The sequence below is a fragment of the Etheostoma cragini genome, chromosome 3 (genome assembly GCF_013103735.1).
Source record: "Etheostoma cragini isolate CJK2018 chromosome 3, CSU_Ecrag_1.0, whole genome shotgun sequence".
In the NCBI taxonomy this organism is placed as follows: Eukaryota; Metazoa; Chordata; class Actinopteri; order Perciformes; family Percidae; genus Etheostoma; species Etheostoma cragini.
In genome coordinates, this window is record NC_048409.1 from 23,966,497 (window position 1) to 23,981,360 (window position 14,864).

The window sequence follows — 14,864 nt, forward strand, 5'->3', positions numbered from 1 at the left end:
ATGTAGTAGGACCACTGAAAGAAACTAAATAAGACACCCTTTATAAGTTGTATCTGCTTTATCAATCTAATGCATCATTTATTATATCAGATATGGTGCCTAAAAAAGTATTTACCCTTTGGCAGCAATTTCAACCATGACGTTCTGTGAATCTGTATCAGCTTTGCACATCAGGTTTTCTATTCTTTGATGAGGATCATGAGTGAGCAGGCTTTTTTGAGATCTGGACTCGGACTGGGCCACTCCAGGCCATTGTCTTTGATGTGTGTTTCTTTGGCTTTGTGATTGGGCTCATTGTTTTGCTGAAAAAAAAATCTTTCCTCAAAGTGGTGACTTTCTTGCAGTCTGCACCGCATTCGTATCCTTTCTTCTTGTGTCTTTCGATCCTTTCCTATTACACTCCACCTCACAAGCCTTCCAGATCCTGATCACAGATGACAATGAAAAGGTGAAAAAAATTTGAGGACCTGACCCACGGATGTCAACAACAACCTGTATGAATGTCAACAAGACTCAGAGATGATAGTGGACTTTGGGAAGTAGCAAGGAAGGAACTACGCCCCCTTTACTGTAATAGCATCCGGTCCTCGGTGGAGAGGATGGACAGCTTCAAGTACCTTGGTGCACAGATCACCGAGGGTCTGACCTGGGTGCTGCATACTGACTCAGTGGTGAAAAAGGCAGACTTACCTCTTTGGTTTCCTTTAACAATTAAATATTTCAGCCCATCCACACTTTGACCCCTGATAAAACAAAAGAATGTGAGGTCAAGCTGGAGTTCAAATTTGGCAATAAAACAAATCATCCATTTACCGTTGCATCAAACAATTACTTTCTTATCGTTGTCATGTTAGCAACCAGTTTACCACAAGGTTTTGGCATCAGCATGATAAGGATTCAATTATCCAAAGACTTTGCAAACACAGACTCTGTGAGCTTGAAAAGTAGAAATTTCCCCACTAAAAACAGGTAGCCACAAGATCGACATAATGGTGTGGGCGTCATTAGATCTACTCTGTGGCTACCTGCAAGGGCTTCTATCTAGTTCAACAATAGAAAGTTGCCTTCAGTGGTTACGACACAAAAGGCAGTGCCCTACCCTGCCTAAAGGATATTATATTTGCACCAGGACCAGGATTGGCTTTTCTAAGACAAATCCTTGATTTAATGGCTCTCTGGTTTGAGACATATCTGCAGTATATAGGGACATCAAAGAGCTTATGAAATCCTAGTTTAACATCAGCACACTGCAGTGGTTTTATAGCTTTAAATGTGAAGCTCTGCACTAGGCAGTCTGGTCAAAAGTAGCACCTCAGCAGAGCATAAAAAAATAAAAAGCAAAAAAAGAAGATGAATGTGACGGTGGCCTAAAAAAGATGTAATACCCAAAGGCTGCAGGCCGAGCTGCTTTTCCTCATCCCATAGAAAGATAGCTAAAAATGCATTGTTCTGGCATCTTCCTACAAGAAATGTGAAGCTGATGCCCTAATGGTCTCTTTGCATTTTGGTACCAGACTCCTCTTCTACAAGCGTTCTTCAGACATGAGACAGAGTGTCTAAAAGTCAATAAAGTAATTTTCCACCCTACTGTATGCTATTGCACCTTCACAATCTCACTCAATCAGCACATGGAGCAAGCCGGCTAGCGTCGACATGATTATACCCTTTGTTGTAAGAAATACATATGTATATAAAATATATCTAATAATATACAGACACATTCTGGCACCAAAATATACATTTTCAGTTATGCTCTCACAACACCAAAATCAGTTCTCTACCTACTGCTTTTAGACCGTCACTGTATCCATACAACCCTGCATGAATAATACGTATAGAAAGAGATTTTCTTTCTTTCTTGTTTTTCTCCTCTGCCAGAGGGAGATATCACAAAATATCCTTTGTCTGCACGGTTCGATAAGCACAGTGGAAGTGACAGAGCCCCTCTACAATAAAAGAGTGCAACACATTTGGAATTGAACAGCTTGAATTGCAAGTGGTCTGCTATAGGGTATTACAGTGGCGGCAAATGAAAATGTGCCGAGGGACAGGTGAGTGCATGTGAAGGGTCTTTCATACATGATACAGACGGCTCAGGGTTACATATAGAAGAATGTGAGAATAACGCAGGAGCAGCCGCATCAGAGTTTTTAATTCAATTAAGCTCACTGTGTGTTTAACAGTGAACATATTAGTGCTCTCATTAGGCTATGGGAGGTCATCTTATATGTGAGCAGCCTGCTGAATCAGACCTAACGGCCCTCACTTAGGAAATGTGTGCACAACAAACCGGCGTAGGACGGACGTACGCTGATTCCCACTTAAAGTTCGGTATTTAACAAGTTTTCAAACGTGAGCTTAGGCTGCGAAAAAATCTCACGTCGACGTTAGATTTTTTTTGCAGCATTACAAACCCTGTTAGGACTACAGCTCAATGGCCCTCATTTATCAATCTAACATAGAAGCCAGCGCAGTTATGAGAGCAGAAATCCTCTTAGGACAGAAACGCTCATATCACACCAATCAGAGCACAATTTTCGTACAGTGATAAATGCAACGGCTGGAAACAATCTTAATTTAAATCTCAAGCCCCAATATAGTCTCGGTTTTGAACAGACACTCTACCTCACCTTACAAGAAGCTGCACTTCAGAGGTGGAGATTGAAACCCTGACATCTCAGGTTCATTTGCACTAACGTGTACTATTTGGCAGCCAATAAACTGGAATTAAAGGTTGTAGAAAGAATGTGGAATGGAAAGAGATCCAAAGAGATCAACAGCATTGTTGTATTAAATCGGACTCCAGCTGAAGTTTTATTTAATTTATACATCCTTGACATATGTATGCCATAGTCCTAATAGTACCAAACAGGCTTATATTGCAATTGCTTAAGTTTATTAAAATAAACACCCAGCAGCAGAGCTTCTGCAGTGTTTTTTTTATGAGTCAGAGCCAGGTAACTGTAAGCTGTGAGGGAGAGCACGTCCTCCGCCCTCCGTGTCGGACCACCACCCCGACCCTGTCTCCTGATAGCAGAGGGGCTGGAAAAACTAGTCAAAATATGTCGGTCAATGGCAGAAAGAAATCGTCACTTGTTGCCATTAAAAACACTTTAAAAGACAAACAGAAACCTGAAGAATAAATTAAAATGGTGTGCATTGTCATGCTTCCTGTATTGAATAGGCTACCATTGACAAACATAACACTATACTTTTTAAAAGCGAGGAATAATATCCTGTTTCCCTTGTATAGCCCCCAGTTGGGGCTGTGCTGGACACTACTCTCTTGGCATCGGGTCGTCTGGCTCCATCACTACATTCATGGCACCCTGTTTTTCTGCCTAATGTGCAGAACCCCACAGACTAAAACAATGGCTGAATCTCATTTCTCTGTCTTACCCCTTCCCCATTCCCCTTAGTTTGGTGCATTTACGTGAGAATAGGAGCTGTCCCAATACTCATTTTGATCAAGGGATAGGGGTCAGGCGAAGGGGTGCACAGCATTTAAAGCCAAGGGAGGACGCAAGCTTACTTGAAACCGAGGGGTGTCCATATACATTGCGCAACAGGCAACAACGCCTGAGAGACCCATAAATATCGGTGTTTACGGCTTAAATAATTGGTTTAAAAATTATGAGAGTCTTGTTTTGTGCTCTATACACTCCTGCACATATACACTTGCAATCACGTTCTTAATTGAATTTTAAAATAAATTCTTGCTTGCTATGCTAATGCTAACGTTACATTGCTGATTTGCACAACAGTCCTGCATTTCTCTGCTTCGAATGGACTCCATGCATGTCGCCAACAGGCATCAGACTGGTCTGCAATATCAGAACAGCTGTAGTTTGTTTGTAGTCTTGAGTGTCTTTTTTAGTTTTACACATTTGAGTGCCTTTTTACGTGTGTAGCATGTAAGTTAGGGTTCTGTAATATAATATGTGTTTATATAATGTTTTGCCTGATATGTCTAATTTATTGGGCAGTGAAGACAGATTTTTTCTGAACATGAATGATGTTCAAAATGGTGATAACTGAAACAGATATGCAACACACCATTCAGTGTGTAACCACATGTGTATTGCAAACAGATCTAAGTAGTACCCAGATAAGAACATCTACCTCTGCACCACCAAGGTGAACATAAAATAACTATAAATGTAGAAATGCACACGATACTGTTGTCAAAACCCTTGCAATCAACAGAGACATACTTGACAGACGGCATATTGGAAGTTTGTGATCAATACCGTATGGTGATGTAACCAAGTGGTGTCCCATTTCATAGGAGTATGTTTTCACCCCTAGCCCTTACCACTTGGTTTGGAGGGCCAAGGGCTAGGGGTAATAGGAAGGGGAAATGGCGAGGTTTGACAAGCAGGAAGGCGATCCTGCTTGGTACTTTTGGTTAATGATAAAGATTTTCAAAGATTACAAATTAGGCCAGAACACATGAATAAGCAAGTCAAGTGGACACCTAATAGAAGCTCTGTACCCACCTGAGGGTCTAGGGCTGTTTGAGGTGGGTCACTTGTTGCTTCTCCTAACTGGGCAGCCCTCTTCAAAGGTCCGGGCATGGCTAATTGTGGGGACAATCCCACCACCATTTACAGCTTAAAAAGCATTTATTCTATCTGAAAAAAATGGAAGCAGATGACTAATATGGAAACATTTAGAAAGCAAATGCACCTGTAATATCTTTGTTTTCAAAATTCTTGCCACGAAATTTTCCCTCCGTATGTCTCAGCCGATGTTAGCAGTGTGTCGTCAAGACATTTACAAGGCAAATGCATCTCTAATATCTTTGTTTTCAAAATTCTTGCCACGAAATTCTCCCTCCTGTCTCAGCAGATGTCAGCAGTATGTCGTCAAGATGAATAGGGAAAAGAAAAGCTGTCCGGCCTCTGCTCTTCTCAACCTCTGTGCTCGGGCTGCAGATTATGACAACATCATTAATAGAGGTAGTAGGATTAATGATAGTCTGACATTACCATATCTGGGCCTGCTGTCACAGATGAGACTGCAACAAAGTTCCAAACTGCAATAAACCCGGCAGGAAATGATGAACGTCATTGGATGCCATATCCAGCTGGCAGAGGAAACATCTTGGGAGGTTGCACTATTGTGTCCGATAATTGCTCGTCTTACTCACAAATGTCCTTTTTCCATCATGTGCATGAGTGTGTGTGTGTGATTTAAGCGTGTGTGTGCGTGTGTGTGTGTGTGTGTGTGGCAAATGGAGTCAATCTACCAACCTATAAATCCTGTCCTCTGGCTGCATATATGTCTCCACGGTTGTCAAAAAGCACTGTTTGTAGTTAAAATCCTGTTTGTAGTGGCGGAAAATGAGCGACCTACAGAAGGAGTTTTCTGCACCGTGTAACGTCCTAAGACCAAGACCTGTGTGAGAGTGGAACAACATTGAGTGTGGAGTAGATTTTTACCTGAAAAAGTACCTAACGTGACATAAAATGACACTTTGTGACATAACATTAAATGAGATTACTTAACCAAGCAATATGACATGACAAAACCTGACGTGACAGAACATGCGTGGTGTAACGTGGCATAAAATAGCATGACACAAAATGGTAACAAATGGCTGTACTTGTATATACCGCTTCACGATTTGCCTCTCCTTCTCCTACTCACCCGCACTCCCACACCGATGGCGGACTAACTTGCAAGGTGTTGGCCTGACCATTGGGATTCAGGGTTCAGTGTCTTGCCCCAAAACACTGACATGCTGACACTAGGAGCTGTAACAATGCGCGACACAACATAACACGATGAAACATGACATGTAATACAGCATGACTTCCCCTAACATAATATAACAGTATACAATGATGACGTAACATGACATGACAACATAACACATGATATGGCATGAAATATAATTTACAACACTCAACATCACATCATATAACAGCATGACCTGAAATTAGAATGACAATATGACATAATACAATAAATGTAATTTAACATGTCACAAAACAACAGAAATGACACAAAATTACATAAAATAACATAACATTATGATGATATAACAATATGAACACAAAAAACATTACATAACTCAACATTTAACATAACGTTTGCAGGACATGAGATTAAAAAGTTGCAGTGTAATATTAAACCTGTCAGTGCTTCAGCGTCTCAAATTTAATTCTCTCCATCATCGCACTGATTAAAAAATGAAAGATGATCATTATTTTTCCGAGACACAATCTGATGAACTTCAGGTATTCAGGTACAGATGTTTGCTCTTTTTTTATAAAAGATTGAGTGGGGGAACTCTTTTGGCCAGTATGAGCAAAAAAGGAGGAAAGTAATACACAGAAGGTGAAGAACAATAATTCGTTGAATTGAAAGTAAATAAAAAAACTGTTTGTGGAGAGGAGCAAAATAAATTTAGCCAATTATTATTAACTTTTAGCAATTAAAATGAACTGCACCTGAGTAACACAAATAAAAAAAAACAAGCTCACTGGATCAAAGAAAAACCCAGCTATGCTACAGATTTCCCATTGAACCTTTTTGCAAGAGACAAAAATCACAATAGATTACCTATAATGTCAGTTGGAAAGACTCAAAGAAAAACAAAGATTTCTGAAAAAGTCTTTAAGTAAAGTACTTTTTGATAGTCAAGGTGAAGAAAACAGGCTGGCTTATCTAACCACAGAAACATCACAGGACGTGTAACGCAATAAGCTCACCCAGTGGCCATCTCAGAGGAGGATCTAGCAGCCAATTACCTGGGAGTGGAAAGTCTGAAACCTGCTGCCTGGCCTAAGTATCCTTGAATCCAATACTGAACTTTTTGCCTTTAGCTTGTATTTAAGAATCTATCGCAGTAGGCCCAACAACTAGGCCAGTGTGGAACTTCAGCCGCTAAAGTTCGTCAAGGGAGGAGGTCGAGATGAATGGATGTGTCAAACAAACACAGGACTTTCAAGCAGAAGACCGCTGCTTATGTCCAGAGTGTTGTGTTGTGGCTTTTTGCATTTGTGTTGGCCCCCGTACATGTGAAACCAAAAGTCAACATTCTTGGATACATAATGCACTTAACCTACTTAACATACTCAACTTTTACTTCTTTTAAATCCAATGTCATATCATATATAAATATAGTCTTGTGTTTGTTTTTTGTTGTGATGCCTTTTTATGTTAAAAACTTTTAATTGTCTCATTGTTAAATGGTACTATACAAATACAATTCACTTTATGGATGTTAGCAGTCATGGTTTTCCAAAGTCCATACAAGCTTGTGAAGATCTGACTCAGAGAAGATCTTCCAACACGGAACGGAGAAGCTGATGGAAGTGTGGGAGTGACCCCTTTAGGCATATTCGTTTGATCTTGACTCATATTCAAGTAAAAGTTTTTCAAAGATAAGAATGTCAAAAAGCAAACTTTTGTCCTTTGTTATGCGAAGCATTTCACCTTAGTTTTATTTAATTATATTTTGCCACGTACAAAGGAAGTATTTTACTTTCATCTTTAACACCAGAGGGTGATAAGTGCTCCAGGCACAAGCTGAAAGATAAAGTGAATTTCCAAGAACGTTAGTCCAAATTCATTTTCTTTTTCTCCCAGATGCACCTAACCTGAAGGTTAGACAACTGGCCTGGCTGATAAGATCTGTAAAGGGAAGAGATTTTTGATTTTGCCTTGTGTTATTGTTGTAATGTCCTTGAGCTGAGCATTTACCCCTGCAACTGCACCAGTGGAGCATGTAAACTGTGTGAAAGTTCAGTGGCTGGAAGGCTGTTTAAACCATCTCAGAAGTGAAAAAGGCCCATTACTGTGCCATAAAGGCTGCTTCTGCAGCAATGGTACAAGCCTAAAGAACCATTTAATGATGCTATATAAGGCTCATGTTTATATATGGTCAGTTAAACTCTGTAAATCTTATTTTAATGCTGTGATCTAAGATGGCAGTTCAACTGTTCCCAGCAGAGGGCAGCAGTGATAAAATGTTGATGAGCATTCCCTCTCTCCCTCTCCAGTATAATTTGAGTTCATAAGGGAATTCCAAGCTGGCTTGAGGTCATTCAATGTAGTATATTTTTGTGTTAAAGTTTTTGACTTCTTAGTCAAAATGTAAAAAATGTAACCCTCCCCTGACACTTGGTCACAAAATGCTGTGGACAATAAGAGAGGAAGATGACGGGTTGGTGAAACGATGCAAAATGTAGACGCACAGGTAAAAAAGACACAAGACGCCGGTATGACAGGAATGCATACCACCATGTAAGATGGGAAGGGGTACTCTATCTTAATGCTGGATCAACCTTCACTCTCCTTTTAGCTCTATTGTAGGTAATGTGTTGCTCTCCTGCTACTAAATAAAGTCAAAAATATGTCCGTCTCGACATCACAGATTGGACAGTGCTTTTCCTCAGGCTGAATGGTTTGGCGGAAGGGTCGACGCCGGACAACAAGATCACAGTTCGCTTCTGCAGGAAAACAAAAATACAAGAAAAGGAGTGGATTTTAAGATGATATACAACATTCAGTCCAACAAAATACTTTCAACAGCTTTTGCTGTTGGTATCAGTCTTTAAAAGCCCATTGTATACTGTAGATCTTTGTTATTGTGTGTTGTTACTTACATGAGAGGTGATGTTGGCTCGGATCTCTCTCAGGATGTGTTGTCGGTACACAAGCTGGACTCGGATGGGCACCAAAATGGGCCCTGAGGAGAGAGACAGTCATCAGAATTGAGCAAGACTGAGACGGAATTGGTAGGGACTGGTAGACTATAGATAGAAATAGTAACAGATCACAAAAGAGGGTTCTTGTCTCAGATTTGTCTTTTAACCTGTACTTTCCTTGGAAGAATTGTAAAACAAGCGTTTGGTTGAAGGACATCATAACAGCTCTTGCAGGGGTCAAAATCTCAGTTTGAAGTTTTGAAATGGTTCTGTCAAACCCATATTTTCTCTATATCTCAGTGCCAACCCTCTCTTCCTTCTTTGTCCTGCTTCTCACCTTTGTCTTTTTGTTGGATGAGGCCTTGAAGGATGAGGATGAAGTGGAGGTTGTTCTCTGTGTCACTCAGCGTCAACATGGCGAGGCCTCCCATGCCTGAGTTCTCCTCCTCCGATGTCAGTGTTGAACTGAATGTCTCTGTACACAACACACATGCACGTTACCATATAGAGTATCTGTATTATGTTACAGGACTCCTATACAAATACTTCCCGGTAAACAAAGCCCACACTTTTTAGCTACATTAATCCATGCAAGGCTTTTAAAGATTACATGAGAACGTATGCAACTCCTCTGCTTTATAAATATTGACTTTACTGTGTAGAGTAGACTGGGTACAGTTTGTACCCTGTTGCTTTTTTCATTACCACACCAAACTAGGGAGTGAAAAGAAATGACTTCCATATGACATTTCCTTTACTGGTCTAATAAAATATCAATCAATAAATCCTTAAGTAGTACATTAGATCATAAACAGAGGCTTTTTTGTTCACTTGGAACAGTACCGGGGTACAGTTGAGACCCCCATCCATAATGTTCTAAAGCCTCCTAAGCCATTTATTGCAAATGTAATATACCCTTAACGTTTTTAGTTTCCATGCAGTGTATTTATGGATTTGTTTAGTTAAAAGTAGTACATGTAGGCCTACAACATTTTATTATAAGTTAGTTCATCATTTTAATAACAATTACAACAATAATAACAGCAATAAAACAGATGATGTTTTGGTTTTTTATCCTGTTTTCTTTCCCTGTTGTTTCTCCCCGGTCCTATCTTGTGTTCCCTTGAGTGTCTGTACGTTCTGTTTCCTGTTTTATTTTGAAGTCATGTTTTTGTCTTGTCATGTTTATAGTTTTACTTCCTGTGGCTTCCCGCTCTTGTGATTACCTGATGTTTTCCACCTGCTTTACATGTAGTCTGGTTCGTCTCCCTGTCGGTACTGCGTCCGGTCAGCGTGTTCCGTCGGTGTACCTAATCTCCCTGTGAGTGTTTCTGGAGTAGTTTTCCCTGTCGTTGCTTCCTGTCCCTTAGTTAACATTTTTCCCCCCGGATCTCTTTGATTTCTGGATATTTTGTGGATATTTGAACTCTGTTTTCTTGTTGGACTGATTTTCTTTCTGGACAATGAATTTATCTTGCCTCCTCCTGCCCGCCGTTCTCGTCTCTGCGTTTGGGTCTTAAAGTTAATTCAATCATAACGGATGAACATCATAGTAATTAAAACATTATAGTGTGTCAACTTTACCCCGCACACCAACTTGAACAAATGAATGTAAACTACAACCAAAACAAACCTTCAGGGAACCTTCCCGCAACCAAAAACGAACGTTCCCAGAACGTTCTGGGAACCAAATATTGTTAGCTGTGCAATATGTCCGAAGCAAAAAAATAATCACAGCTCAAGCTTGTCGCGCACGCACGTTATCTAAACTGATCTTGAAATGAAGGAAACTCTACGTTAATTCAAAAAGCCAAAGAGAAAAACACACTAGAGACTTGTAAGGACCTCCAGAGTTATTGGCCGATTAGTAGCTGCTCTACCACTGACTGTAGGAAGCTCAACAGCAGCCTGATGAGGTGATGGCGACCAGGTGCGCAGCTTCGCTGGAACGGAAGTCCTGCTCTAAACCCCGCCCACCCGAGCAGGAAGGGGGAAAGAAAAGTAAACGGAATTTAAAAATAATAACCCGGGTGCGACATTACTGGCTGTAACACATTTAAAAAAAATCACAGAAGGATTTCAAGATGTTTAATGTTTCAAAAAATGTCCTATAATGTTAAGCTAAGACATATCATTACTGCGACATTTTGAGGATGTTGTCAGGGCCGGAGATTATGTTACATGGTAACAAAGGAAGAACATTCTCAAAGAAACATTCAGACAATAATGTTTTCAGGATGTTATATAGTCTCAGATTACGGAACGATTTTTATTAAACGTGACTAACATTCTGATGTTCTAGGGAGGTTGTTGAGGTCAGATTATTAAATGTTCTTTTATAAAAACATTCTATAATGAAAATACAATGTCAATAAATGTTTTGAGAATGTTATTAAGGCCTAAGAATTTTTATGAAATGTTCCTATAATGTGACATTAAATTAATTATGCTAACAAAGGGAGAATGTTGCAACCTGAAACCTCCTGAAACAGTTTTGGGGATGTTCTAACAGATTACAAAATGTTTTTTTTTATAAGATATTCTCACAATGGTACATAACAACAATGGAAGAACGTTGTCAGCAAGGATATTATTGAGGCCTTAGGACAGAATGGTTTAAGTTAACATGAGGAGAACGTTCTACCTGCGACATGATGTTTAGGGAATGATGTTGAGCTAAGATGTTTTTTTTTTTCTATAAAACATTCCCCACAACAAATTTCTGTAGTTGAATAATATGGAGTTAGTCAGGCAAAACAATTTTAGTCTTTTTTTAACAGCCCGCAACATGACTAATTGTGTTATCTACACTGTCTGCAGAGGGCTACAGTGAGATGACTTCTCTTCTAATCTTGCTGCATCTTCACTACACAACCATCTGGAAGGAAGGGGCCCAAGAAGATCAGCGTTGGAGAGGAAACGGATCCTTTGGGAAAAGGTTTGTCCAGGCCACATGTGTCAAACTCGAGGCCCGGGGGCCAAATCTGGCTCCTTGCAAATTGCAAATTTTGATCCGGCCCACATTTCCATTCAGGTTCACAGCAAGTTTTGGCCCTGCTACACAAAACAATGTTTCATACTGTAATTATGCAACACAATTTGACAGATTTGCTGACTTTGAGACTCACAATTCCCCGTAGAAGCAGAGAGTTTTTAAATATTCAGGTTGTTGTGAGTAGGCTGGATGGTAGCTGCTTTTAAAAATGTAACGTTTTTTACAGGGTTTCGTGTTGACCAAACTCTAGGAGAAAGCTAAATAAGGCATGTAATAATACAAAGTTAATTTATTTTTTTGTTAATTAAAAGCGTGTCAATAAACTCAACATGTCTGGACTTTACTGTGGCCATCATTTCCCCCGGTCCCCTGGTACCCTGGTCTCCAGGTCCCCTGATCTAGACAGTCTAATTCTATTTCAAATACTGTGGTCCACTCGGTATTTTTTTAAACTTTTGACTTGCATGGAGATGTTTTTATTTGTGTTTCAGTCTTAACACAGCATTGAAGATCATGACCATTGAAGGAAACCACAGCCATATCTCCTGGCAGCACTTAGTTTTGTTTTTGCTGTGAAATGTGAAGATGCTCAGTCCCACGTTTTAGACGGACTACTCTGTAAAACACTGATAAATATTAGATGTGTCAGAGTTGTATCAAAAAGCCACGTGGCACCCTTAACTCCATCCCATGGGCCCACCACCTGTGGGAGGAACCGCTGGGGTCGGGTGCGCTGCCATATGGGTGGCAGCGAAGGTCAGGGACCTCGACGGACCAGACCCGTGCAGCAGAGGCTGGCTCTGGGCGCGTGGAACGTCACTTCGCTCTGGGGGAAGGAGCCGGAACTTGTGCAGGAGGTGGACCAGTTACATCTTGTTGGGGCTTATCTCTACGCTCAGTCTCGGTCCTGGAACCATGCTCCTGGATAGGGAGTTACTACTATTTGCTGTAACATGTTTACACTGTAAATAAAGCACCGTTCTTGATATAACTTATATTTTGCAGAGGTTACCACACACAAAGTAAATGAATAAAAGTAATTCTGTTAAAATACTTTTTGAATTTCAACCTTTTTGAGGTGTTAACAGTAAAATTCCAATAGTTAGGCAAATTAGCATGATAGTGATCAGTTGCCCAGGAATGTCGTGTTGAACAGTTATGAGAAGGTTTTGACATAATGGTCTAATGATGTTAAAATACTTTAACAAATTGTTTCAACAAAACATTTGAACAATGGATTTAAAGCATATCCTATTCAAAAATTACATTGTGCGAACATTAAAAAATGTGCCACTGAAAACATTTTAAGAATGTTACGGCCTAATTTTGTAACAAAGTTAATACTGAATATTTTTAGAAGGTTGTCACCAAATATTTTTTAGAATATTTTTATACAATGTGATCCTAATTTTAAAGAAAACATTCTAAAAACCAAGAAAAAACTTTCCGCTAAAAACATTTTAAGAATGGTATGGCATTCATTATGTTCAAACAATGTTATAAGAAGGTTGTCACCAAACATTTATAGAATGCTTTTACAGAAAAACATTCTGAGAACAAAAAGGAAACTGCCTGCTTAAAATAAACATTTTGAGAATGTTAGGGCATCAATATTTTAAAAAGCTTATCACCAAACACTTTAGGATGTTTTTTATTGAATGTTATCCTACCTTTATAAAAAGCATTCTGGGAACCAAAAGAAAACTTGTAACTAAAACAATACAAGAAATGGCATGGTAATATTCTCCGAACGTTCTTGGAACAAAACAATTTCCAAAATAGGTTTGTGATGTTTAGAAATAGGCATTGAAGCAGGAAGGCAGTGGCGCTGTTTATGTGTGTGTCTTTAAGTGTTTATCGTTTATTATTGCAGAGTTTCAGAAGAAAAAGTTTGAGTTTGAGCATAAAGTCACGGAGTGAGAGCATTCATCACACTAGCACTTACTGTAATTAGGCCTGAGGATACCCCAAGAAAAGCTGGCGGATGTGGAAGATTTTTATTTTAGCCTGCTGCCATCACAACTCGGATCCAGATAACTAGTGTGAAATAGATGTGTTGATCGTGTTTCTGCACCTCCGGTCATTTTCCATTGAGAGGAAGGACAGCTATCATGAGATTTAAGAATGGGAGCCCTTGTTCACCCTTTAAGAGAGCAGTTCCTCCAAACTACTCCCTTAAACTACAAGGGCTGGCACTTACAACCAAGATTTACACAAAGCAAGTCTGTTCTAATGATTAACCTACTCACACACATGTTGTGTCGAAGTGGGAAACATCTATTTTTGTAGAGTTCAGAGCAGGTTCAACTCCCCGAAGACAGCCATAGCTTCCCTGTATGTGTTTCACGTTGCTGCAAAGAAACATCAAACAATTCAGTTTCTCAGAAACTTCTGAAACATGATTAAATGAAGTAGATGGTTTGACCTCGGGAAAGGATATCCTTTGCTAAAAGTTGAAATCTAACCGTTTACGTCTGATCATCTCAAAGTCTGAAAGGCCCCAGCCACACAGAGCAGTGTGCAGCAGCAGTTTTCAGTCGGCTGTTGTTTTTCTGACTTTTGTTCCAAGACATAATTTTTCAAATGTAAGTCTACTCTCTTATGAGTGTATCACATCACACATTTTATAATATTATCGATTTACTCAACAATTATTTTGTCAAGCTCGTGACGCTAGAGATGAAGTCAAGGGATTGCCAAAGACATCAGGACACGTCAACTGAATTCATAATTATATGCCAAACCGACAGTATATGTTAAAATATGTGACTGGATTAGTGAAATGCATCTCCTGTTGGCGGGCACTACTGTAGATTAAAGGTTAGAGGCTCACCTAGTCAGTAAGCTTTATTCCTGGGCACCCTGGACATATTTGTTGGCCGCCCATCAAATAGAGAGAGATATTTCAGTCTGGACTAACAGTGGAACATCTGACAGACAGACAGACATCCCCATCCAAAAAGCCCATGCTGCTAGTATGTCAACTAAAATGATTGTTTAACATCATGACCTACCTTGCGTCACCCTGCTTTATCGTTTCCCGGAGTGGTGCGGGCTTAAATATGGCACACTCTAGTCCCCAACTGTAGTTAGGGCACACATATGTTTGATTTAATTACGCTTCAGAAACCTGATTCTGAGAAACCGAAGTGTTTGATGTTCTTTTGCAGCCATCTGAATCAATTACAGGGAACATATAGCTGTCAGCA

The 14,864-nt window shown here is 39.8% G+C and overlaps 1 long non-coding RNA gene across 1 annotated transcript; it reads right to left on the reverse strand.

Annotated features, from left to right (window-relative positions):
* Positions 1 to 2,930: 2,930 nt before the first annotated feature.
* On the reverse strand, positions 2,931 to 3,570 carry LOC117941736. Its single transcript, XR_004655969.1, has 2 exons — positions 3,213 to 3,570; positions 2,931 to 3,042 (listed from the first exon to the last, which is right to left on the reverse strand). It is a non-coding gene; the product is annotated as an uncharacterized LOC117941736 (long non-coding RNA).
* Between the last annotated feature and the right edge of the window lie 11,294 nt (positions 3,571 to 14,864).